This window comes from Pseudophryne corroboree, chromosome 8 (genome assembly GCF_028390025.1).
Source record: "Pseudophryne corroboree isolate aPseCor3 chromosome 8, aPseCor3.hap2, whole genome shotgun sequence".
Lineage (NCBI taxonomy): Eukaryota > Metazoa > Chordata > Amphibia > Anura > Myobatrachidae > Pseudophryne > Pseudophryne corroboree.
Genome location: NC_086451.1, coordinates 359,209,805 through 359,236,433, shown reverse-complemented (window position 1 = coordinate 359,236,433; position 26,629 = coordinate 359,209,805). Strand labels below are relative to the sequence as shown.

The following is a 26,629-nucleotide window of genomic DNA, read 5'->3' as shown; positions in this document are numbered from 1 at the left end:
GGTCAAAATGTTGATAGTGACATAACGTCAACATGGCCATCATGCTGACATTGTAAATGTTGACAGCCACAATGTCGACAGAACATTTCAATGTTAGGGTACTAATGTTCTAACACTGCAAAAACACTATGTCAACATGCAGATTGTCGGCACGCACAATGCTAACTTTATGACCATGTTGAGATTTGGACATGTCAACATTACATCCATGTTGACATTCTGAGTGTTTTATAAACATAAAGCAATACTGACTATGGTTAATATGTGAATTATTAAAGCATATTGAAGTACAGTAGACGCCAAGCGATACAGTAGGGTTCAAGCCCCATCTTGGATGCAGAGCTAAAGCTATGTTGAGTACCCCTTGAAAAACAGTAGGTTAGAGCAAGCCTCTCTCTGTTTCTATTAAGCTAATCAGTCAACAGCTTGTGCTGTCGCTGGCGCTAACCACAATCTGACACAAGCAAAGTCTATGTGGAGAGAGACGAAGGGTGAAATGTAATAGCCTGTGAGAAGCAGACTGTGCTTGACTTCTTACAAGTCTACCTTGAATTTTAAAGCGGCAATCATTTACATGGCAAAACCAGGTTGGTTTTGCCATGTACATGATTGCCGCTTTAAAAACCCAGGCAGACTCGCACAAAGGGGGTCATTCCGAGTTGTTCGCTCTGTATTTTTTTCTCGCAACGGAGCGATTAGTCGCTAATGCGCATGCGCAATGCCCGCAGTGCGACTGCGCCAAGTAAATTTGCTATGCAGTTAGGTATTTTACTCACGGCATTACAATGTTTTTTCTTCGTTCTGGTGATCGTAATGTGATTGACAGGAAGTGGGTGTTTCTGGGCGGAAACAGGTCGTTTTATGGGTGTGTGCGAAAAAACGCTACCGTTTCTGGGAAAAACGCGGGAGTGGCTGGAGAAACGGAGGAGTGTCTGGGCGAACGCTGGGTGTGTTTGTGACGTCAAACCAGGAACGAAACTGACTGAACTGATCGCAGATGCCGAGTAAGTCTGGAGATACTCAGAAACTGCTAAGAAGTGTCTATTCGCAATTCTGCTAATCTTTCGTTCGCAATTTTGATAAGCTAAGATTCACTCCCAGTAGGTGGCGGCTTAGCGTGTGCAATGCTGCTAAAAGCAGCTTGCGAGCGAACAACTCGGAATGACCCCCAAAGTCCCTTACCTCCTGCTTCTCACATGCTAGTACATTTCACCCAAGTAGCGCACTAAGGAGTAGATATAACGGAGAGCAGCTGAGAGAAAAGAATGAGGTAGTGCAGAGAACGGGGCAGACTGATATGACAGGAGAGAAAGATAGAAGAATACAGTGAATGTAAGTGTGGGAAAATATGACAGAAGAGAACAAGATCAGAAGAATACAGAGTTATTAAGTAGGAGAATAAGAAGTGATAAAATAAGAAACGGTTAGAGAAGCACAACATTTGAAATAGAGAAGAGAAAATAGAGTAACAGAAAAGTGTAAAAGGATATGGCTTTTCAGTCAGCTTTAATATTAAAAGTTAAGATCACATTACCCTATTTGTACATAATATAATATTGTACTAAAGTGTCATATACACAAGAGAACAGTGTCTTGACAGTGGGCCTGATTCAGATTTGGAAGCAAGGCAGAAACAGCATATAAAGTAAGTTTGTATCTGGAACAAACCATTTTGCAAAGCAAGGGGAGGAAATACATTTATATTTTTCTGTGCTGGGTAAGTACTGGCTGCTTTTGCATGTAGCCCACAAATGTTAGATAGCTTTATTTTTACACTGCAATTTAGATTTCAGTTTGGACACACCCCACCCAAATCTAACTCTCTTTGCACATGTTACATCTTCCCCACCTGCAGTGCAAAATGGTTTTGCCCAGTTGCTTGCTTTTTTGGTTTGCGTCCACATCTGAATAACCCTCAGTGTTATAAATAAATGTGGAATTCCCATTTTCCATTTAAAATATAATTAAATAAAAACAAAAATAATATTAGGTCTGGAGAGATAGTGCTACAGATAGTTATCATGCTCACTGAGTATATTTTCCACCAACCCTCTAGTGCCTGCAAGACATAGGCCTCACCGTATATGTGCCCATGTCTAACTATACTGCAATTAGGATTACTGTACATGAACACAGCCTTATTGTTATCAGCCTGCTCTGTGCCGTCTCTAGATGAAAGGCTTTGTAAGTGTTAGATGTGTAAAAATGGGTATGCATACTTTTTTGGCTACTTGTATTCATACATTGCTTGCGATCTTTAAATAAAATATTAACTGCAACAAGGTAGAAAACTAAAAAATAATTTAAAATAGCGGAAACACTAACGTGATAGTTACCAAGTTTTAATACATAGGGACATTTTTTTTTAAAAGCACCCTCTTCCCCCATAAAAAGTGTTCTACGTTCTCAATCCATAATGTGTTTTTTTTAAAGTGGCAATCATCAGAGGACTCACTTACATGTTTGACCCCCGGTGCGGCTCCTGTTCAAAAAGGGGCGCGGCTTAGTGGGTGCCACCAGAAGGGGCGTGGCTTTGCAAGATCGGGGCATGGTTGCACTGCACATGGGTGTAGCTACGCTTTCCGACCCCCGTTTCCGTGACTAAGGGGGTGCGGGAGGTACTGGCTGACCCCGGAGACTGCAGTGTCGGCTTCTTCACAGTGACAGAAGCCGGGCACTGTCACTGAGCAGGAGCCGACACTTTGGTGACACCCCTCGGTGGGTGACACCTCGGTGCGGGCCGCAACCCCCGCACCCCGGTTGTGATGACACTGGCAATAATTTACATGGCAAAATAAGCCTTGTTTTGCATGTATGTGATTGCCGCTTTAAAAAATAACAAGAAACAGAACTCTCACAAAATCTCTCACTTCCTGATTCTTACACCCTATTACAATCCGCCCTATATGTCATACAATGTAATTACGTATAGTCGTCCACAAGATACCCAGGTAAAACTATTACAAACCAAATTTAGAACATGAGTAATATGAATGGATGTTTTCTGGTTTCCAATCTAGTTTTCTTGAGAGTGAGAATTCAACATTATATTGAAATAATACCCTCTAATTATATGACCAGGGAAGGGATGTGTAATACTATTTCACTTGTGTTTGAAGTTATATTTGATGCTTGCAATTTCACACAAGGACATTTTTGCTATTATTCATCTCAGAAAAGCTTTATAGATACATTGCTGACATCAAACAAACCAGAGTGCTTCATTTTATAAAACATAGCTCTTTTTTCTAAATGTAGCACCCAACAATCAACGTGTCATGAGAAAGCCATATCAGTGCTTAGCAGTAAAAGCCTTTAATAACTTTACCTATCCCTGCACAGTGCTTATGTGGAGCCTCTACAATAATTAACGTATAATTGTGCGCTGGACGAGAAGCATGTTCAGTAGGGTGAAAATAGGCATATTAATTAGTGATTCACTACCCTGTAATTAACGTGCACCTGTAAAATCAGTATTGCTTGACCTGATGAAGAGAGGGAATCACTAAAAACTGTTGGAAAAATGCATTTAAATCTATAGAAGAAAAAGAAATTACAAAAAAAATCAAATACAGTTTTGAAGTTGTTTTAATTGCCACCGATTAACTAATATGACCACGAATACTTTACATAACACTTTAATACACAGTTCAAAGACACTTTCAAGAAACATTTACCATTTTTGCTTTCCCCAACATGATCAGACAACTGGATCTAACCATGATTTACTAAATGTTTATTGTTAGAATTGCATAAAGAATAAGGTAAGTGATTCTGAGTGAAAAGAAAAATACTTACTGTTCATCCTTTCTCAGCTCCCATTGGACGTATCAGGGCTAGACTGGCCCACAGGTGTACAGGGGAAATGTCTGGTGAGCCCCACTGCCTGAGGGCCCCATCCACTCCTCTAGGGGTCAGTAACTTGGCGGAGCAGAGTCATGGATGAATTTGGGTGCTTGGTGTGTTTCTATGGAAACTACACCAAGGGGGCTGGACTAGTGTGACTGTCACAAGACATAAATCCTGTTTATTTAGCAATAACTAATGCTGGCCATACACTAGTATGATATCGCGTATGAGTGTATGATTTAGACGTGTTGTCTGATGCATTCTGAGCACATAGTACGTGTTTTGGGTATGATTATGATGCAGTGCGCGGCCTCATGGGTTGAATTTCGTATCCTCAGATCATATGTGCAGCCAATATTACCTGTCGTAATCATATACACATCAAACCGTGTTTTATGCACATGCAATCAGCATCATTGAGTGGCATTTCCTTCCAGGTGATCACGTGCTTTTTGTGAGACATACAATCGATTGATAGATTGTATGCTTCATCATATGCACATAAAACACAAAATTGTGTGCTAGGGGCTCCCGGGGGGATTGAAGGAAAATCTTATGCGGAATCGGATCGGATACTGGTATGGCCAGCATAAGTGACAAGAGTGTCTCCTATTAAACTGATGCAATGCATCTTATGCTAACTGGTGAACTGACAGATTGCATTTGCATCTTAAGTCAGACCACCAAGATGTCCCAACCATTCAGCCAGAGAAAGGTCTGTACCAAAGACCTCTTTTCTCTTTAAGGTAAACGTGTCCCTCTGCAGATTAGTCCAATTGTCCTGTTTCTGAGGTACTGTACAACTTGACAGCATGCTAAGATATTCTGAAGTCAGAAAACTGTAGTAATATTTTTCTGAAAGTAATACCAAGCAAGTACCTTATTGAGTGTCTTCTTATATTATCTTGTCCTTGTTGCTTTGTGACCTCCAGATGGCCAATTTTCTTTATTTTCCATCAAGGATTGCAGCATGTTTGAGATCAGCAATCCTTTTATCCTCCTTGAAAGTAAACACATAGAGTGATATTATTTATCTACAGTATTTATTGTCCTTGTATTTTCTTTTCTACAGTGCACAATTAAAGTACAACTTCTAGCAGGATTGAAAAAGCATGGAGTGCTTTTCTAAGACCGAATCAACAATTTAAAAAATGTGTACGGCGATTGCATCAACAATTATTGCTACTGCAATTGACTGTTTCATTTATTTATCTTTGTAAATTCCAAATTGTTAGATGTTGCCGTTGGACACTGTATGTTTTTTTTCTCACGCACAATAATACAAAATGCTTGCCAACTCCCTCATCGCACATCACTTTGTAATATTTTGGCACATGTTAAGAAACGTATAATGATAATACAAAGGAGAACACTGTGATTGAAATTGGTATCATCTTAGATAAGACCTAATGTAACTGTATTTGTATGACTTATTTCTTAGACGTATAACTAACACATTCTTATTACATATCATTTTGTGTATACTGTATGTTGCTACAATCTAAATTACTGCAGTAACATGGTGAGATTTATTAAAGCTATGTGCATGACAAATTTGGTGAGCTAGGATTAGATAATGATACAATTTCCACTCTTAATTAAAATTAAACTTGATATATTTTCTGTGGTGCAAAATATAATGCCATTTAACGGGGAAAAAAGCTACTGAATAACTGTATTAGAATAAGAGCAGATAAACGAGCATGTTTTAATACAGGAATTTCATAGCTCTGTGGTCGACTACACAAAAGTTATTGGGGGTCATTCAGATGTGGTAGCACCTGCGCCCATCGATGCAAAGTACTGACTTTTGGTGCTTGACACATTTGCAGAACTCCCTTATTGGCATATGTGAATGGGTCCAGCGGCATAAGATGCAGACTGGGATCCAAAGGTCATTGATTGACAGTCTGATGCCGTTTCGGGGGTGGGGAGGGGGCGGCGACAGGCTCTATTTGGAAAAAAGGAAGCGTGTTGCCGCCGTTTACAAAGTGGGAAGAGGCCAGGGATCGCCTTCCTAGGACAGAGATTTATTGGCCTATGTGATGGGCAACTTGCACGGCACCAAGGGAGCCGCAAGCCGCCCTATGATAGGTGCTTTGATCCAATGCTGCGTTCTAGGACACAGGTCGGATCACTTCTGCAGCAGGAGGCATCTGCTTGTAATAGACGTCTCCTGCTACATTACCATACAGCGCTATCACTGCTGCTTCCAAGGAAGTAGCAGTGATAGCAACTCGAACCCCACCTGAATGACCCCCATTGTGCAATATAATTCATCCTCATCATTATCATATGGTGCTATGTGTATTTTTACTCATTTGCTACTGATAGTAATGTGTGTGCGCGTGAGTGTGTGAGTGACGAGGGTGTGCGTACGTGTATGTGTGTTCTTCACTTTTGCACAGAAACAGTTTAGCTAACATAGGGTCTATTTCATGTTTTTACACAAATGCAATTGTGATTTTCTAGGGTACGGAGCTGCTAATGTCAGTGAAGTCGCCGCTCAAAAATGAAAAAGGGCCGCCTTCCGGAGCCATCTCAAACTCATCAGCAATTCCAACTTTGTCCGGATTTTTGCCATCCGGCAGGGTCTTTCACACACCACGGCTTTGAGCCGTGTTTAATGCTGTGCGCATGTGCAGCAGGAGCGGCGGCGGCAGCTAAAAAAAACGTTTTGTGTGTGAAAGCTCCCATTCACACACACAGTTCTCTGCCTACAAAGATGGCACGGCAGCCGAACCTTTCAGTGGATATTTCCGGCTGCAACCTGGCAACTGTGCCGGGGTCATGCCGTGTGAATTGACACATTGCTCTGCATGTGTCTCAGCAGCACGGCCGCTGCAAAAAGCCGTCCAGAATTTTGCCGGGCGGCGCTAGCCGAAGCGTGTATAATAGCCCTAAGGGTTGGTCTATGGCTACACAGACTGGGCACAGCAGTAGCGATGCAGACACCATGTTTTGCATGTAATAGCCTGCAGCCGATGACATGCCTGCCTTTTTCTAAACTCTCCCCGTTAACACCTCCAAACAGTCACTTCCTGTCAATCACTTCTCCATAAAATACTCATTGCAAGTGAGATCACAGTGGAACCTTGATGCATGCGCAGTGCGGTCGCAGCACATGCGTAGTCTGCTGATAATCGCTCTGTTGCGTGGACATCGGCCCTTGTGTACAAACATAAATTAGGCCCATTGATATTGAGCTGCTTTATGTGCCCAAGTGAATGTTGCATGCTTCAGAACAGACAAGGAAATATTTTCATAGGATATAGAAATAAATGTACAATTTATTGTAAGAGCTACAGTACGTACAGAAAATGCTGGGATTTCTCTTTTTCATAATCATATCCATAGTTTCTTTTACACAGTTAGTGCAATCCCACAAAGCCTCCTGGATTTTCTATAGATAAATCTGACAATGAATTTCACTACATCCATTTTGCCAATGCTTGCCTTACGGTGTTGGCTTTCAATACTACATAAAGGGATTACTTCAGCAGGAACTCATAGTAACAGTTTATGACCACAAATCAGGACTACATACAGTGCATATCTACTATATATAGACTGAGAGTGGGAAGGTCTTAATTAAATTAAAACGTCTTTATTTTAAATTGTAATCGTATATATTTGTGGTCTATAGTTTAATGCAAAGATTTTCAACCTTTTACAACTCGCGGCACACTGAACAAGATTTAAATATTGTCAAGGCACATTTGCAAAATCCAGAAGAGCCCAACACTGCCCGGGTCCAAAATTAGAACTTGCTCTGCAGCCACTAAACCCACCGGTAATGATTGTAACAGGGCCTCAGTAGCGGCAAAACTCTGACGGGCCTGGCTGTGCTTCTATGGCGGCACACCTGGAGACTGCTCGGGGTACTAGTGTGTCACGGCACAGTGGTTGAAAAACACTGCACTAATGATTTGTTATCCTATACAAGGCTGGCATTACTTTCTTTTACTACATTAATTTGGACCCACAAATCTCTAGCTTCTCAGTTATAGGCTTAGTGTTATTTAGTCAGTTACTGTAGTAAGAACAGAGGTGTGGGAATGGGGGGTCAAGGGGGCAGAATGCCCCCCTCCATACATGACAGAGGCGCAGGCGTTGGGAAGGGGGAGCGCTTAGCCCCAGATCACTGTGGAGACTCCAGTCCTACTTTATAAAGCATGCTCTTACACAGACACATTACTGGGAGGAGGCGGGGATGTCCCAGCAGGCTCAGCATGGCCACGCCTCCTTCCAGTAATGCATTTGTGTGAAGAGCCGGCTAGAACAGGACATGGGGCAGCATGCTGCGGCGGCAGACTCTTTAAAGTAGGAATGGAGGTCTGTGGTGATCCGGCAGTAAGCAATCCCTGCATTGGGGAGCGACAAAATTTATTTTTTTCCATGGTCCCCCAACCACAAAACATTCTGCAACCCTGAGTAGAAATAGCAGCTATTTAAAATGATTAGCGGTAACTAATGCACATTCTCCTCTCGTGATACTAATCAGCCCAGTGTAGCTAATAATGGTATTATATATTAAGGCCTACATTGCTCAAAAGAAGTGTGAATGGCAAATATTGGTATACTGAATTTTTTTCATATGCAGAGCTTTATGCAGCTCCAAGTGTAGCAGCACCTACATCTGTAGCGTATGAGCCAGATTGCTATAAGTCATTATTAGCATGCACCTGCAGTCTCCCTATAATATGTGCAAAAGATACAACTCTAAAATGATGAATTTTCACTTACATTCATATCTGCATAGGCCTGTGCCAAACTTTTCTATTTAAGAATACTCCATCATATCCCAGTTCTGTCTCTTTGGTCACAATAGGTACGACCCTACAGATACCATACTTGCATGCAGGGGCGTAACTCCCAGAGGCAATGGAGACGCTTGCCTCCGGGCTCCAAGCCCTGAAGGGGAACCTGCATTGGACAGCAGCACCTGTGTGGTTCACAGCGGGATTCAAGTGTTACCACTGCTTTTGCAACAAAACTCTGTGCCACACCCGCTGCTGCGGCAGAGTAAGTCGGCTCTGTCCCAGGTGCCCTTTTAACTCCTGCAATAGGGGACATGATGGTCCCTGCCTGGTACAGCTCAGCCTGCACTGCAGCAAGTGATGGTGCACCTCCGCTGCTGCTGCTGGACTCTTAAATGGGGCCCGACGGTGATCGCTGATTCTGCTTCATGAAACACATCATAGCTGGAGGCCTGCCAATTCACTGCAAGCTCCGGTCCCTGTAGACGGGCTAATAGCGCTATCTATATAGTTCTGTAAGTTTTGTGTGTTTACATATCTATAAACACACACCATATTTGTTTTCCTGTTTTTATTATTGATCTATTAGGGACAACTGTAACTATTGACGTGCAATAGCAATTCATATTTTATTCACTCTAACATGATGGAGCTCATGTATTACTTTGTACATGTATAGCATCCTAAACATTTGTGCCATCCAAAAGTTCTAATTTTATTTTTACAAAGCTGTGTAATTGTGCTAATCATTTTATAAAGCAAACAGCCTGGTACACACTATCCACTAGCCTAATAGCTCAATAGAGTGTATGCAGGTGTGGAAGAGATCAAAGGACAGTAAACACTGAGAAATAAACTGCACAGTGTATACCTGTACGGCCCGAGTGGGCACCGATCTGATAATCACTTCTTTGCAGAGTTGGAGAAATTATCAGATCGACACACACTATCGGATAGTGTGTACCCAACTTAGAGAGAGATTTACTAAGCATTGATAAGAGCGGAGAAGTGAGCCAGTGGAGAAGTGGCCCCATCAACCAATCAGCAGCTCTGTATCATTTTATAGTATAAGAAAAAGACAGTTGAGAAGATCCGCAACAAGAAAAAAACCCTTTGTTACCATAAATATAGTTGAAGAGTAGGAAAGTATAAAAAGGGTCTATGAACCAGATACCTATATTTGCTGTGGAAATCCGTCACAGGCAGAGGTTGGTGTTGCTCCCCAGAGTCAGGAAGTCAAAATAGAAATAGAAAGAAAAGAAGAATCTATTTTGGGGGCACTCTTAGAAATACAGGACAGGGCTATTGTTGTCCTAGTTGTCATAAAATATAACCTTTATTTATCCATTAAAATATGATAATGTAACAAACATAACATAAAGAACTACACACTGATCTATATATTAGTACTACAACACAACTATTCATATGTGTTGATTAACCAAACAATATTGTTTCTTATTATTAATAAATCAATCAATACCCCCTGTAGGTATACCACTACCATATAACTTGTTGTGAACTTCACAAATGTGGCTGCACCCAGGATTAATAATAATGATAAGAGTTTATCCCTCACTATAACTAAAAAATTGTTGTATTTAGGGAATTAGCGTCTCAGCATACACAGACAATACAAATCTGCTATCAGTGTCACATGGCAAGTTTTACACCTTCATTATCATACTCCTGTTAATACTATTACTGAAAAGTGGTAATAATTTAAGGAAAAAGCCTGGACCCAATTGGCCAGAAATTGTTAAACATTACAAGTGAACACTGTGTAATTTAATATTCTTCCCCTTATCAGCATGTAAAGACATGAGTATCGATTTAGGAGAAGATCAGCAACTCATATCCAGTTGCTTCTGCTGTCTATCCGTCATGAGTTAGGACAGGATTGTCGACACAGCGGCCGGTAGATGAGAGAGCAGCGGTCTGAGCTTTAGCTGATTAGAAGAAAGATAGAAGCCGTACTGCTTTCCCCGTTAGGATGAACATTACATAGTGTTCACTTGTAATGTTTAACAATTTCTGGCCAATTGGGTCCAGGCTTTTTCCTTAAATTATCACCACTTTTCAGTAATAGTATTAACAGGAGTATGATAATGAAGGTGTAAAACTTGCCATGTGACACTGATAGCAGATTTGTATTGTCTGTGTATGCTGAGACGCTAATTCCCTAAATACAACAATTTTTTAGTTATAGTGAGGGATAAACTCTTATCATTATTATTAATCCTGGGTGCAGCCACATTTGTGAAGTTCACAACAAGTTATATGGTAGTGGCATACCTACAGGGGGTATTGATTGATTTATTAATAATAAGAAACAATATTGTTTGGTTAATCAACACATATGAATAGTTGTGTTGTAGTACTAATATATAGATCAATGTGTAGTTCTTTATGTTATGTTTGTTACATTATCATATTTTAATGGATAAATAAAGGTTATATTTTATGACAGCTAGGACAACAATAGCCCTGTCCTGTATTTCTAAGAGTGCCCCCAAAATAGAGTCTTCTTTTCTTTCTATTTCTATCTCATTTTATAGTATGCAAATTATAGTTGTTACTTCCGTGCTGATTGGTTGCCATGGGCAACTTCTCCACTGGCTCACTTCTCCGCTCTTATCACTGCTTAGTAAATGTTCTCCTTAGTTTGCTCTGCTTTCTAGAGAATTCACCTTTTCAGCTAACTTTAGTTGGGTACTTGGACAGAATCTTCATATTACGTTGCACAATCTGCCGTTCTTAATGAAACTTAACTCTTGAAAATAATTTATTTTAGAAACCGTATTTCCACTTACTGTACTTGGTGCAACGATCTACACAATTATACGCATATTTCAATTACTGAATGAGCCGATGAACAAATGTTAAGCACACTTGAAATTGTACATTTCATACACTTTAAATTGTACATTTCATACACTTTAGCTTTTTATTGCTTCCTACTCTACTCCACTAATAAATAAGATTTTAGATGTGTAGTCTGTGCTTGGGAAAAACAGGATGAGAAGAGAAATCAGCGCAATTACATAAAACTCTGGTCTTGTATAAAAGGCTCAAAAGAATTCAGTACAACTTGAAGAGCTGGAATTGTTATAATCTAGTTTGGTGTGCTTTGAAACTGTAGGGCTTTCATCCACTTGATGAAATGTTATCTAGACAACAAGAAACACTGGAATGTATTATATACTTCGAAACAATAAAATCATAATTTCAGAGAAAAATAACTAATTTAAACTGACTACAAAAGTCATTTCCCCTACAGGGAAAAAACAACAACAACAATATCTTAGGATCCACTGAAAGTCTATACATTTCAGCCTGTATTAATTTAGAGAATACAGCTCTACTTGGTGTGCTGCATAATGTGTTTTTTTTCTGGGGACATTGTATGGCATATCTGTAACAATATAAAATATTTGCATTGACATTGTTTTCACAAGCTCATTTTTTGCAGACATTGTTACATTGCAAACCTGCTTTCTATTTAAATTGCAAAACAAACTGTCATTTTGTCTTCTAGAAAGTTACAGGTTTTTTTCATTTCAAAGCAATGCAGTTTAATCATTTGCATATGAGAGTGGAAGATGAAACTAAAGTTCTCACTTTCAAAGTAGTTTGTCTGGCAATGTCTGCATCAAATAGGGTCAGCAGAGGACAGCCAGGATATTGTTAGAAGATATTTTAGCATAGGGAACAAATGGATGATAAGTTAATGAGCCACGGAAGAGTAGAGCTTAGTAACTGGTTTGTATTTGTCCAGCTAAAATTTAACAATAAGGGGCTCTTCCTGAATTGGAAGGACAAAAAAGGCAAGTGGGGAACCGGTGGCAGAAGCCCATGCTTAAGGGGTGTCATCAGCCACCAGAGGGGACATAGTCAACCACCACATACTGTAGGCTTAGCTAGCCATTAGAGAACACATGGTTTGGTTTGGGCCTCTTTATAAATATATAAAGTGAATACTGATAGTGCATTTATGATAATTTGATTGATAACAGCAATGCTCTGTAGTCAATGCACCACAGACCTAGGGAAATGCAGTAACATGTAACATATGTATAATAATTAAGCACCTGATGGTGATCCTGTCTATAGATACCTCATTAATGCACTGTGCATGTGATAGTGGACCCTGGTATTAATTGGCTAGTGTCTAAAACTCACTGGGGTAAATTTACTAAGTTGGGAGTTCTATTTAAGATGGAATGTTGCCCATAACAACCAATCAAATTCTACTTCTTATTTATCTAGCACCTTCTAGAAGATAATACCTGGAATCTGATTGGTTGCTATTTGCAACATCCCATCTTAGTAAATTTACCCCACTGAGAGCTGCATTAGATCTGGAAAAGGTGAAATATAGTCCATTGTAAAAAAAACTTCAGCTATCTAAGCGCTTACCACTGGGAAAACTTAATTGTAGGTCAATGAATGAATGCGTTCATTATGCTTAAATCCACAGTCAACTAGAAGAGGGGACGGGGTTGTGTCACGAATGTACACTTTGATTGGCGGGAAAGCAAATATTGGTGTAGTTTCTATAGAAATGATCCAAGCACCCATGTTCATCAGTGGTCCTGCTCCACCCGGTAACTGACCCTCTAATACAGGGGTGGGGAACCTTTTTTCTACTGAGGGCCATTTGGATATTTATAAAATCCTTTGGGGGCCATACAAAAATTCTCAAGTTAAAAAATTACCCTGCCCCCCCAGTAGGTCTGCCCCTTAAAAAAATGGGTGTGGCCAGTTAAAATGGGACGTGATACACATATGCCCCCAATAGTGCAGTGCCAGATCCACAATTGCTCCCACAGTGCCAGGTATACAAATGCCCCCACAGTGCCAGGTATACAAATGCCCCCCCCCCCACATTGCCAGGTATACAAATGCCCCCCCCCACAGTGCCAGGTATACAAATGCCCCTCACAGTGCCAGGTATACAAATGCCCCCACAGTGCCAGGTATACAAATGCCCCCCCCCCACAGTGCCAGGTATACAAATGCCCCCCACAGTGCCAGGTATACAGATGCCCCCACAGTGCCAGGTATACAGATGCCCCACAGTGCCAGGTATACAGATGCCCCCACAGTGCCAGGTATACAAATGCGCGTCTTCAGGAAAGTATATTTTATTTTAAGTCATTTTAATTACTATTTAATTATTTTGAATTTAAAACAAACATACAACTACAGTAATTGCAGTATGACAGGAAGTAAATTGATAAGGGAAAATGAATGAGGTGGGTGGTTCTACAGGAATTTTAGTTTGATCCTTAATAGGACATTTTCACTTTTACACATGGACAGTTTATTTTTTTCATGTCCAGTTTCTCTTCAACAGAATAAGTAAAGTCTGTTTTGTGTCCACTGAGCTCCAGTGATCGTCTCTAACTCTTATTACATAACAGAAAAGTGCATCTTACTATGCAGTATTCTCACAGCGTAAGCTTTGTTATAAGAACTGCATATCAAGATTCCCCAAGTGGGTTGTGCGATCTCATACACAGTTTGTGCACATTAAGGGCCTAATTCAGTAAGGATTGCAAATTCTGCTAATTAGCAGAATTTGCAATCCTTTTCCTAGCATGCTGGGGGCCGCTCTTCGCAGGGCAAGGCCGCCCAGCATGCTGACCGCTGCCTCCCCCCTTGATGAAGCAGAAATTGCGATCGCCTCGCAATTTATGCTTCATCGTAGAAATTAGTGAAGCCTCCTGCCAGTGCAGCTTGGCTGCGCCCGCAGGAGGCCCGCCGCCTTCTTCTCGATCACGGCGGCTGCGTATGATGTCATGCAGCCACCGTGATCATAGCCCCAACACCCCCCCATTTGTCCACCTCCACCCTCGGTTCACGACGCACCGGCCCTGCATGAACTACAATTGGGAACAGTAACCTGTGTCAAGTGCAGCAGTAGCGAAGCGAAGCACCTTGCCCGAAGTATGGCAAGTGAAGCGAGGAGCCATGCGAGGGGACACGGTGCACTTATTGGGGTTCTCGGTCACGTTACGTAGAAAACGACAATTAAAAAAAACAACAACTCATGTCGACCTTTTTCCATGCTGACCTTTTCCGTGTTGACCTCACGACCATGTCAACCTATTTCAGGTGTCGACAAACTCACTGTCGACCACACTTGGTTTTGATGCATAGATGAGACTGAACATGTCAATACAAATACACTTTATTAAGGCTGTCATTTCCTTCATACTTCAGAAATGCAAATGCATCCACATCTAATTGTAGTAGAGAAATATGAAGCAGACCAGTGTAGACCATTTCCTCTGGTAGGAGACTCTGCTCATCTGTTTCTGTTACCCAGAGTTATGCTGTTGTACACTATGAGTTTTTTTTCCTACCCTTTTTGAGTGTTTAAGACCATCAAGGGAATCATAGCACTGAAGAACTTAAATTGCAGAATTACAATCGGTGGACACTTTATCAAAATAAGTGCCGACAGATACATTGGTGATATTTTTTTAAATTTGTATTCATATCTAATTGTGCCTTATTCCGTTTCTGTGTTTGCTACATATATTTCATGGTTGATGCTTGTAAACTACCATAGAATTCATCGAATTAGTAATTCTAAATGTCTAGAACTGCAAATAAATATATTGTTACTGTTAACTTTACAAATCCTTTCCCATCGCAAACTATCAAATATTGTTTTCTATTGCTCAAGCCAATCAACAAATAATACACGGTTATTTAAAGAAAACAATAATTGTACAATTCCAGTAACATTATTTGGTATGAAAAAAATAATAATTAAAATTGATACATTTATTTCTAACCTATCTACTTGTGAATTGGAGAAGGTTATTTCTAACCTATCTACTTATTAATTGGAGAAGTACAGTATCACACCTTTTTCAAGGGAGTTTGAAAACATAATAGACTGAGCTTTCACATTCCTCTTTTTGCCCTTCATGCACTGCAATAGAAAGTGCTTTACTACATTCAGTTAGTACTTTGTAGATACATGTTGCATTCTGCCAAACAGAGAACCCTTATTACAGCAGAGAGTAGTCGGTTTACATTTTTTTTAAATAACCACCCAACAGCAGAAAACAAAGATTCAACTTATTATCACTAGGGTCGGATATGAATTACAAAGAGTAGACCCCTATACGTTGGGACTTTATCTGTCTTAGGACTGCCAATGGCACATTTATATCCACCTCAGAACAGCCCAGGCACAATTATGGATGGAGTTTGCCGGTTTCTAACCCAATGTAAATAAGCTCTCATGCACACACCTGATGCTTATAAAAGGACTGTCACTAGACAGCTGCGATCACATAACATAAGCTGGGAACTAATCAATGTAGCTCCTGGCCATGCGATTACTGAAACAGTCACAATGATCACAGTAAAAAGTTGTTTAAAAATAAAGTTTTGTTGCTAGCCCTATCTTTCTGCTGTCAGAGCAATTTTATCTCTGAGAGGAAGAGCTACTGGCTACAATGTTACTGTGTAAGAGAAGAGGAAATAAATAAACATGATAATAACTAATAATAATTACCTTTTATTTTGTCCTCACTATATGCTCCTTATTAGGCCTCTTAAAACATATTGGAAAGGAGAAACAATTAACTGCTTCAAAGCGCCTCTAAAATAAGCTGTAATAGTAAAATAGATTCCCCTGGAAAATTGTGCTGCGGTGAAACACTATGTGAGTGTTTATATAGTGGATAATTGAGGAAAGAAACGGCTGCGCAGTGTAGCATGGGAAGAATGAGAGCCGACGTGTAAAATATAAAATTTATTAACAATAGACACACTAAGATAATAAAAATAAAATTGCCATAAGATATATTAATTGGCACACCTTGGTTGTATCATATATATTAGGTATCTCATTCAACATGTGGAACAAAGCAACTGATGCTAATTCTCTAGGTAAGTGTTCGCAATCACAGAGAAAGAGTTAAGCTCATATGTCCACTGAAAGGTAACATACAATGTGAACAGTCCCCGAATTTCAAAGGCTTGCAATCACCGAGCTGGGTGAGGACAATAGTAAATACCTCTCTTGTGGGCTGGTCAAAAACCGAGCGTCCTCGGTTGAGTGTCCTGCAATGCCCACTGTTGCTGTGCAGCGGAGGAGGTTGAAAAAGCCGTCAAAGGTATATGTATACCTTTGACAAAGTCACGTGGAGCGTGACGAAACGCGTTAGATCCCACCTCCATAGCACACCTTGGACCAGGTATCTGCACTAGAAGCAAGCTGCAGTGATTCAGCGTGTCTCCTATCTGACTCGTCCATTCCCGCAAGCCGCCACCTTCAGCACTTCAGTCTCAACCAGCTATATCAGCCCGGCGGCTTTTTCAACCTCCTCCGCTGCACAGCAACAGTGGGCATTGCAGGACACTCAACCGAGGACGCTCGGTTTTTGACCAGCCCACAAGAGAGGTATTTACTATTATCCTCACCCAGCTTGGTGACGGCAAGCCTTTGAAAATGCGGGACTGTTCACATTGTATGTTACCTTTCAGTGGACATATGAGCTTAACTCTTTCTCTGTGATTGCGGACACTTACCTAGAGAATTAGCATCAGTTGCTTTGTTCCACATGTTGAATGAGATACCTAATATATATGATACAACCAAGGTGTGCCAATTAATGTATCTTATGGCATTTTTATTTTTATTTTTATTATCTTAGTGTGTCTATTGTTAATAAATTTTATATTTTACACGTCGGCTCTCATTCTTTCCCTGCTAGACTGCGCAGCCGTTTCTTTCCTCTCTTAAAACATATAGCTCCATATGAATTAGATAGATGTAAGTCATTTTGTGGGCTATTAGTATTCTTAAAGTGAGAGAAAGTGATGGCTTACATGTTACCACATCAGCACATTAACTATTGCATATATACAGTATATATATATATATATATATATATATGTGTGTGTGTGTGTGTGTGTGTGTGGTAATAGTGTTTATTGTTTCATTTATTTATTTATTGACAGTTTCTTATATAGCGCAGAAAAGTCTGTTGCGCTTTCCAATAATTGTTTCATTATTTAGTTTTAAGCCCAGTACCCACAGGCCGATGCAGGAGAGATGTGTGCTGAGCGAACCGCTCAGCACACATCTCTCCTGCCGCTCAGCACAGCGCGATCTGTGCTGAGCGTGCAGGGGGAGACGGGGGGGCGCTCACTTCACCCAGCGGGTGAAGTGAGCGACCCGCTAGATTGGCCAATCTAGCAGCAGCGATAGCGATGTGCGGGGCCGCGCATCGCTATCGCTGAGGGGGCTACACACGGAGCGATCATGCTGATATTCTAAGCAATCTAGTCAGATTGCTTAGAATATCGCTCCGTGAGTACCCCCCTTTAGTTTAGGGAGAAATTAGTGAACACGTTTTGATTAGATGAATACTGTAGGTGTTGAGAAGGTTTTAAATGTTTAAAAAACTGTTATATTAGTTTATTGTTAGTGCATCCATGTTTAGGTATATTAGGTAGTTAAATCGGTCTTAGGAATAGGTTGCAAGCTAGTTTTTAGAACAAATAAATACTGTAAATTCTGGTGCAGTTTTTTACATTAGGTTTTTTTTTTTAGTAGGATTGTGGAATGGTTAGTTATTGAATTGTTTGGCACTAATTATTAGCTATACATATAAAACATTTTAAGTTTGCATTGTATATGCTATCTTGGCCAATGTGTAGTTACATACTTTCAATAATTTTATTTTAAAGCTATTATTTAGTAATTCTAATATAGGTAATTAGTTTCGCAGTTAATCTCCTTTACTATTAATAGCCTTTACTATTAACCGAATGTATACCGCTGTTATATAAATGTATTGCATGGCACAAAGAGGACTCTCCACCTCCCTACAGAACTTCAAACGGGCTCTTAAGACCCACTTCTTTACCAAACCCAGCCAAATCTCATCCTAACCCTATGTTCCACGCTCAGTCTTCCCCATCTGTGTCACCCCTGTCTGTCTGCCCCTCCCCTTTAGAATGTAAGCTCTCACGAGTAGGGCCCTCTTCCCTTATGTGCTTATCCATTTCTTACTTTAATAATCCTCAACTGCCCAAATCCTGCAGTTTTTTGGCCACCATGAAACTTATCTCTATGTCGTCTACTGGTGTAGTTATGCTTAGTTACCCTGTACTTGTCCTATATTGTCTTCAACTGTAAGTCACTGTTTTCCTGTTTTGATTATGTGCATATGTACTCTGTAATTGGGTGCTGCGGAACCCTTGTGGCGCCATATAAAGGATAATAATAATAATAATAATAATAAAATAATAATAATTGTAACCAGGTTCTTAACACTTTGACATATTTGATAAGATTAGTGGGAATAACTGTGGTTTAAATTAGAGGACAGTAATATTTTACCACCAACCACTGCCTGAGATAAACCAGGTGCTAGTGACAATATATTGACAAACACCAGTAGTAGTGTCCAGGCTGGAGAGCTACAGAGCGGAAGCACTGGCCAGCAACATGCAGACAAACAATTCTTCTCATTGAGATTTTATACAGGTGTTTATCTCAGACAAGCTTCTCAGTATAAGTGCAGAGCAAACAGATATTCACACTCACCAGTCCGTAGCTAAGAATCCCTCGTTCAGCCATGCAAAACCGTTAGTATGGAGGCTACAACATGCCAGAGCTCAAATGGTTTTGAGGATTATCTCCAAAAATAAAAAGTCTTACCTTTTTTTTCATAACAAGTCTATATGTTGTGATAAGCACTGCAGTTTATGATATAAAATATTGATACTTTTTTATGTATACAGTAGCTTTGCATTGCTGTAGAAAGACATCAGTTGGCAAATCCCCGTTAATTACAATGGTAGACTAGATATAAAATAAAAAAAATTAAAAACCCATGTAAGGGTGCTTACATAATGTGAGACTGGCACTGGTTATACATATACTATGGAGCTTTTCATGGGTAACAAAAATGTTTTTACACAGGGACCACCTGCAGCTACCACCTGCAGCTGCTACCAGCTGGACAATGATTATGGACAATGATTACACAAATGCTTTACTTGTTAAATATTTCTATAGAGAGAATACTGTGGCCACAAGTCAATACAAATTGAAAATGGAAAGTGTTCTTTTGACTCCACAGCCAAAAACATCTATACTTAAAATATATGGATAATATATATGGATAATTTTAGTGTTGAAACACTGTTTGTTCTCTGATGTAAAGGCCATGAACCAATACATACTTGCCTACCTGACCCTCTCCATGAGGGAGAAAATGCTCTGTTCCTGGACTTTCCTGGTAATGTATGATTGCCATCACCTGTGGTGAAACACCTTTCTTATCAATTAACTAGCTCACCACAGGTGATGGCAATAATACATTACTAGGAAAGTCCAGGAACAGAGCATTTTCTCCCTCATGGAGAGGGTCAGGTAGGCAAGTGGTTACCAATATAATGTAATCCCTGTTTAAACCATACAGTATAAAGTACTGCATTTATCAATAGTTTGAGACTATAGTGCTAGATCCAAACAGTGATAAAGCAGTAGCAGAGGGCATGGTACAAAATGTTGAGAATATGTTCAGTATATAGATATGGGCCAGTATTTACTAAAAATCCGAGTTTGTCCGATTTCTGTTTTTTTTTCTAAGTCCCAATCCGGGAATTCACTAAGCAGAAAACTCGGCAGTGTCTGGTCTATTCGTAATGGTTTGATTGCAAAGTTCTGAAATACGAATGAATAGACCATCGGTCAAATGCGGCTGTTATTTCATACAATACGGGCATTCACTATTAATTCGTATTTGGGTGTTAGTTTCTGAGTGCTCAAGTGCGGGTGTATTTTTTTTCGATTCGTTAATAAAAGCAGCAAAAAAATTAGACCTGCTTTTTCCAGTCGAGTTTGGATAACCATGCACGGATCAGTGGGATCTGTGCATGGTTATCTATGGGAAAGGGTCTGTTTAGTGTAAAAACAGGAAAAAAAATTGCGTGGGGTCCCCCCTCCTAAGCACAAACAGCCTCGGGTTCTTTGAGCCGGTCCTGGTTGAAAAAATATGGGGAAAAAATTGACAGGAGTTCCCCCATATTTGATCAACCAGCACCGGGCTCTGCGTAGGGGTCCCCCATATTTTTTGAACCAGCACCGGGCTCCACTAGTCAGAGAGATAATGGCACTTCCGGGGGACACTTTTATATAGGTCCCTGCGGCCCTGGCATTAAATCACTAACTAGTCACCCCTGGCCGGGGTACCCTGGAGGAGTAGGGACCCCTTAAATCAAGGGATCCCCCCCTCCAGCCACCCAAGGGCCAGGGGTGAAGCCCGAGGCTGTCCTCCCCATCCATGGGCTGCGGATGGGGGGCTGATAGCCAGGTGTAAAATAAAAGAATGTTGTTTTTTGCACAAGAACTACAAGTCCCTGCAAGTCTCCCCCGCAAGCTGGTACTTGGAGAACCACAAGTACCAGCATGCGGGGGTTAAACGGGCCCGCTGGTACCTATAGTTCTTCTGCAAAAAAAATACCCAAATAAACAGGACACACACACCTTGAAAGTACAACTTTATTACATACATTCCGACACACACATACTTACCTATGTTCAGATGCCGACTCGGCCCACGTCTCGACGTCGATTCCAGGGTACCTGAAAATAAAATTATACTCACCTAAATCCAGTGTGTTGTGTCCTTTTTTAATAATCCACGTACTTGGCAAAATAAAAAAACGGAAACCCGACCACGCACTGAAAGGGGTCCCATGTTTACACATGGGACCCCTTTTCCCGACTGCCAGGACCCCCCCTGACTCCTGTCAAAGAGGGTCCCTTCAGCCAATCAGGGGGCGCCACGTCGTGGCACTCTCCTGATTGGCTGTGTGCTCCTGTAGTGTCTGTGAGGCAGCACACGGCAGAGATACAATGTAGCGCCTATGCGCTCCATTGTAGCCAATGGTGGGAACTTTGCTGTCAGCTTCATTCAAACTACAAGAGATTAATGTTTACCTATTGTGGTTCAAATCTGCAGCTTGTATTCATCATTTGCAATTTACTGTTTGTATTTGACGTTCTCATTCCTAGTTCGCTGTTAACATTTGTCATTCATTTCCAAGCTTCAAAGTTTATGTTAAAGGTTCTTCTAAAAAGTTTGAAAATTCACCTGTTCAAATTGATCTCATTAATTTTTTTATCAACTGAAATTTGAATAAATACTATCAAACATTTTGCTTCAAGGAACTGGAGCACTTAGAAAAGCAGTCAGCCAGTTTCAGCATCTATAGTGGTCACTTTTTCTCTTTGACCTTAGCAGTCTAGTATCAGCTGTAGCAGGGAGTAGTACTAGTGAAATAATATGGCACGGTCTGATTCTGTTCTTGTCAATAGAATGTATTTCATTCATCGCAATCATTATTCTTTTCATTATGTTTTCCCTTAATACTTCAAATAACTGTTTTTTTGGGAGTGATCCTTAAATACATTTTAGAAGGCACTGAGAGTTTCTTCTTACATGATACAAGGTTGTTTCAATAAGTAAGGTAACAAGATCTCTAACGAATGTAATGTTCTCTATTTCATTCTAATTTCCCGCCAGGCCAGAGCAGGTAGAGCACTGCTTCCTCTCACGGCCATTAGACTGTGCCTCATATCATTAATACTGTACCAACATCTGTTGTATGATGACAGGGCTGATGGAAACATGGTCAAACATTGAGGTGCATAGCAGCTGAAATGCATCGCCAACTTGCTGAGGTGTACCGTGATAATGTCATTTCACAGAACATATGGCAGCAGAGGACACCACCACTGTGACTGGACTGATGCAGACACTACACTGGACATATGGCAGCAGAGGACACCACCACTGTGACTGGACTGATGCAGACACTACACTGGACTGACCAGCACAAGACAGCACTGGACCCGCGAGAATCCGACAGCGGGATGATGACGTTTTGCCTTGTTCTGGTTTACAAGTCAGGCGGGAAAACCCGAGCTGGGCTCGGATCCAGGCTCGGGTGGTGAAGTTCGGGGTGTTCAGTTCTCAGGGAACTGAACCCGCTCATCTCTAGTTCAGAGTTTTACAAATTAGATTTGGAACTTGGATTAAGTATTTTAAGATCATTTTGTTTGTCCAGTGTAGCTGTATAAGTCCAGGGCAGTGGTGCTGTGTTGTCCTGCATCAGTTCAGTGTTAGTGTCTTGTGCTACATCAGTCCAGTCACAGTGGTGGTGTCCTCTGCTGCCATATGTCCAGTGCTGCTGTATAAGTCCAGTCCAGTGGTGCTGTGTTGTGCTGCATCAGTCCAGTGGTGGTGTCTTGCGCTGCATCAGTCCAGTCACAGTGGTGGTGTCCTCTGCTGCCATATGTCCAGTGCTGCTGTATAAATCCAGTCCATTGCAGTGGTGCTGTGTTGTCCTGCTTCAGTCCAGTGGTGGTGTCCCTGTTCTGCTGTATAAGTCCAGTGGTACTGCCGTATAATTCCAGTGATACTGCCGTATATGTCCTGTGATACTGCTGTATATGTCCAATGGTACTGCCGTATAAATCCAGTGATACTGCCGTATATGTACAGTGGTACTGCCATATAATTCCAGTGATACTGCCGTATATGTCCAGTGGTTCTGCCATATAAATCCAGTGGTACTGGCGTATAAACCCAGTCCTTGAGTGGTACGCCTACTGCTGCTGCCGCTGCTGTTGTTGCTGCTGGAAGTCGATCGTCATCCCAGATGGGAAGTTGGAAGACCACTTGTACTACTTCAACTAAGCAATTGACTGTCCAGTAGTCCTTTGGCGAGGAAGATGAAATATGACAGCAGTCATCCTTTTGCAAAGTGGATAACTGAGGTCTTGACAGCTATGTTGGTGTTAGATGTGCGTCCGGTATCCGCCATTAGTTCAGTGGTACTTAGAGAATTGATGGAGGTAGTGTGTCCCCGGTACCAAATCCCATCTAGATTTCACTTCACTAGGCAGGCGATACCGAGAATGTACAGAGACGTCAGAAAAATTGTCCTCAGTGTCCTAAAAAATGCAGTTGTACCCACTGTCCACTTAACCACGGACATGTGGACAAGTGGAATAGGGCAGACTAAGGACTATATGACTGTGATAGCCCACTGGGTAGATGTATTGCCTCCCGCATCAACAACAGCAGCGGCACCAGTAGCAGCATCTCGCAAACGCCAAATCGTTCCTAGGCAGGCTACGCTATGTATCCCCGCTTTCCGTAAGAGTCACACCACTGACAAACTCTTACGGAAACTGAGGGACATCATCGTACAATGGCTTACCCCACTTAGACTCTCCTGAGGATTTGTGATATCTGACAACGCCATCAATATTGTGCGTGCATTACATCTGGGCAAATTCCAGCATGTCCCATATTTTGCACATACAGTTAAGTTGGTGGTGCAGAATTTTTGGAAAAATGACAGGGGCATGCAGGAGTTGCTGTCGGTGGCCCGAGAAATTGCGGGCCACTTTCGACATTCAGTCACTGTGTGCCGAAGATTGGAGCACCAGCAAACACTCCTGAACCTTCCCTGCCATCACCTGAAGCAAGAGGTGGTAACGAGGTGGAATTCAACAATCTATATCAGCGATTTTCAACCACACTAGCGGTCTCTAGGTGTGCCACCGCCAGCAAGAGATGCTCCCCGCCACTGCCCACCAGAGAGATCCGTTGCCGCCCGCTAGCATCAATAGCCGGCTCGGGCAGCACTGTGCAGTGTGCAATTCCGCGTGTGTGACTCATAGGTCACGCACGCCACGTCTCAATCCTGCCTGGAGTGCCCGCCCGCCCACCCGCCCACTGGCCACTCCATGTCGCATTCCTGCCTGGAGTCCCCGTACGTCCGTCCACTGGCCACTGCTGCTCCTCCATCCATGCTGCCATCTTAGCGTTACAGCTGCAGGTTTTATATTTAAAATACAAAATGTATTTATGCAAGCAATGTTTGGAATCACTGGGGGGGGGAGGAATGTGGGAAGCAGCAATTATTATTGGGGGCAGGGAGTGGAATTATTATGGGGAGCAGTGTGTGGAATTACTGGGGGAAAAGTGTGTGGTATTATTAAGGAATAGATATGTTTTACCGACAAACGGGATGTTAGCTGTCAGTATACCGACAGCGGCATCCCGTCTGTTTAATTACTGTGGTGGCCAATGTGTTTTTTTTTCCGTGCTGCACTGATGGTGTGCCTTGGCAATTTTAAAATCTTATCGGTGTGCCGCGAGATTAAAAAGGTTGAAAATTACTGCTCTATATGCTTCAAAGGATGGGGGCGCAGCAAAAGGCCATTCAAGCCTATACATCCACCTACGATATAGGCAAAAGGAGGGGGAATGAACCTGACTCAAGCGCAGTGGAGAATGATTTCCGTCTTGTGCAAGGTTCTCCAACCTTTTGAACTTGCCACACGTGAAGTCAGTTCAGACACTGCCAGCTTGAGTCAGGTCATTCCCCTCATAAGGCTTTTGCAGAAAGAGCTGGAGAAATTGAAGGAGGAGCTAAGATGGGGCGATTCCGCTAATTATGTGGGACTTATGGATGGAGTCCTTCATTCGCTTTGCCAGGATTCAATGGTGGCCAATCTGTTGAAATCAGAGCACTACATTTTGACCACCGTGCTCGATCCTAGGTTTAAAGCCTACGTTGTAGCTCTCTTTCCGGCAGCCACAAGTCTGCAGAGGTTCAAAGACCTGCTGGTGAGAAAATTGTCAACTCAAGCGGAACGTAACCCGTCAACAGCTCCTCCTTCATTTTCTCCCACAAATGGGGCTGCGAGAAAAAGGATAAAATTTCCTAGCCCACCCGCTGGCGGTGATGAAGGCAGTCAGGAGCGAGTGCTGATGTCTGGTCCGGACAGAAGGACCTGCCAACGATTACTGACATGTCTACTGTCAATGCATATGATTCTGTCACCATTGAAAGAATGGTGGAGGATTATATGAGTGACAGCATCCAAGTAGGCATGTCAGACAGTCCGTATGTATACTGGCAGGAAAAAGAGGCAATTTGGATGCCCTTGAACAAACTGGCTTTATTTGACCTAAGTTGCCCCCCCTCCAGTGTGTACTCCGAAAGAGTGTTTAGTGCAGTGGGGTAACCTTGTAAGGGATCGGCGTAGGAGGTTACTTCCACAAAATGTAGAGAAGATGATGTTCATCAAAATGAATTATAAATTCCTCCAGGAAGACCTTGACCAGCAATTGCCTCCAGAAAGTACACAGGTGCCTGTGATGGTGGATTCCAGTGGGGATGAATTAATACTCTGTAAGGAGGAGGAGGATGTACACAGTGAAAGGGGTGAGGAATCGGAGGATGAGGTCGACATCTTGCCTCTGTAGAGCCAGTTTGTGCAAGGAGAGATTGATTGCTTCTTTTTTGGTGGGGGCCCAAACAAACCACTAATTTTAGCCACAGTCGTGTGACAGACCCTGTCGCTGAAATGATTGGTTTGTTAAAGTGTGCATGTCCTGTTTATACAACATAAGGGTGGGTGGAAGGGCCCAAGGACAATTCCATATAAGTCCAGGGGTACTGCCATATAAGTCCAGTCCAGTGGTGCTGTCTTGTGCTGCATCAGTCCAGTGGTGGTGTCTTGTGCTGTATATTATTTACTCCAAATAAAAGGCTTATATACATATATTATTATCCAAATTATTTTTACAGGGCTTGCCCTGTGTGGTGTAGGGGTATGCTCGCCTGTGCTGCATAATATTATAATAGCTCCAAATAAAAGGGTTGTTATTATCCAAATTAATTTTACAGGCTTTGCCGTGTGTGTGTGTGTGTGTGTGTGTGTGTGTGTGTGTGTGTGTGTGGTTTAGGGGTACGCTCTCCTGTGCCACCAATATTGTGCGTGTTTTACATCTGGGCAAATTCCAGCACGTCTCATGTTGTTTGTGCCGCACACACTTGTGTCGCTTAGCTTAGTCATACATCTACCTCATTGCACCTCTTTTTCTTTTTTGCATGATGTGCTGTTTGGGGCCTAGGTTTTTAAGTGCCATCCTGTCTGCCATTGCAGT

The 26,629-nt window shown here is 41.7% G+C and overlaps 1 protein-coding gene across 1 annotated transcript in view; it reads right to left on the bottom strand.

The window, feature by feature from the left end:
• HTR2C (5-hydroxytryptamine receptor 2C) overlaps positions 1-26,629 on the bottom strand; it is a 1,161,087-nt gene that overhangs the window by 635,094 nt on the left and 499,364 nt on the right. Inside the window, exon 3 of the mRNA XM_063937528.1 lies at positions 4,729-4,849. The gene's annotated coding sequence lies outside the window, so the exon portion shown is untranslated. The remainder of the gene's footprint in view (positions 1-4,728; positions 4,850-26,629) is intronic.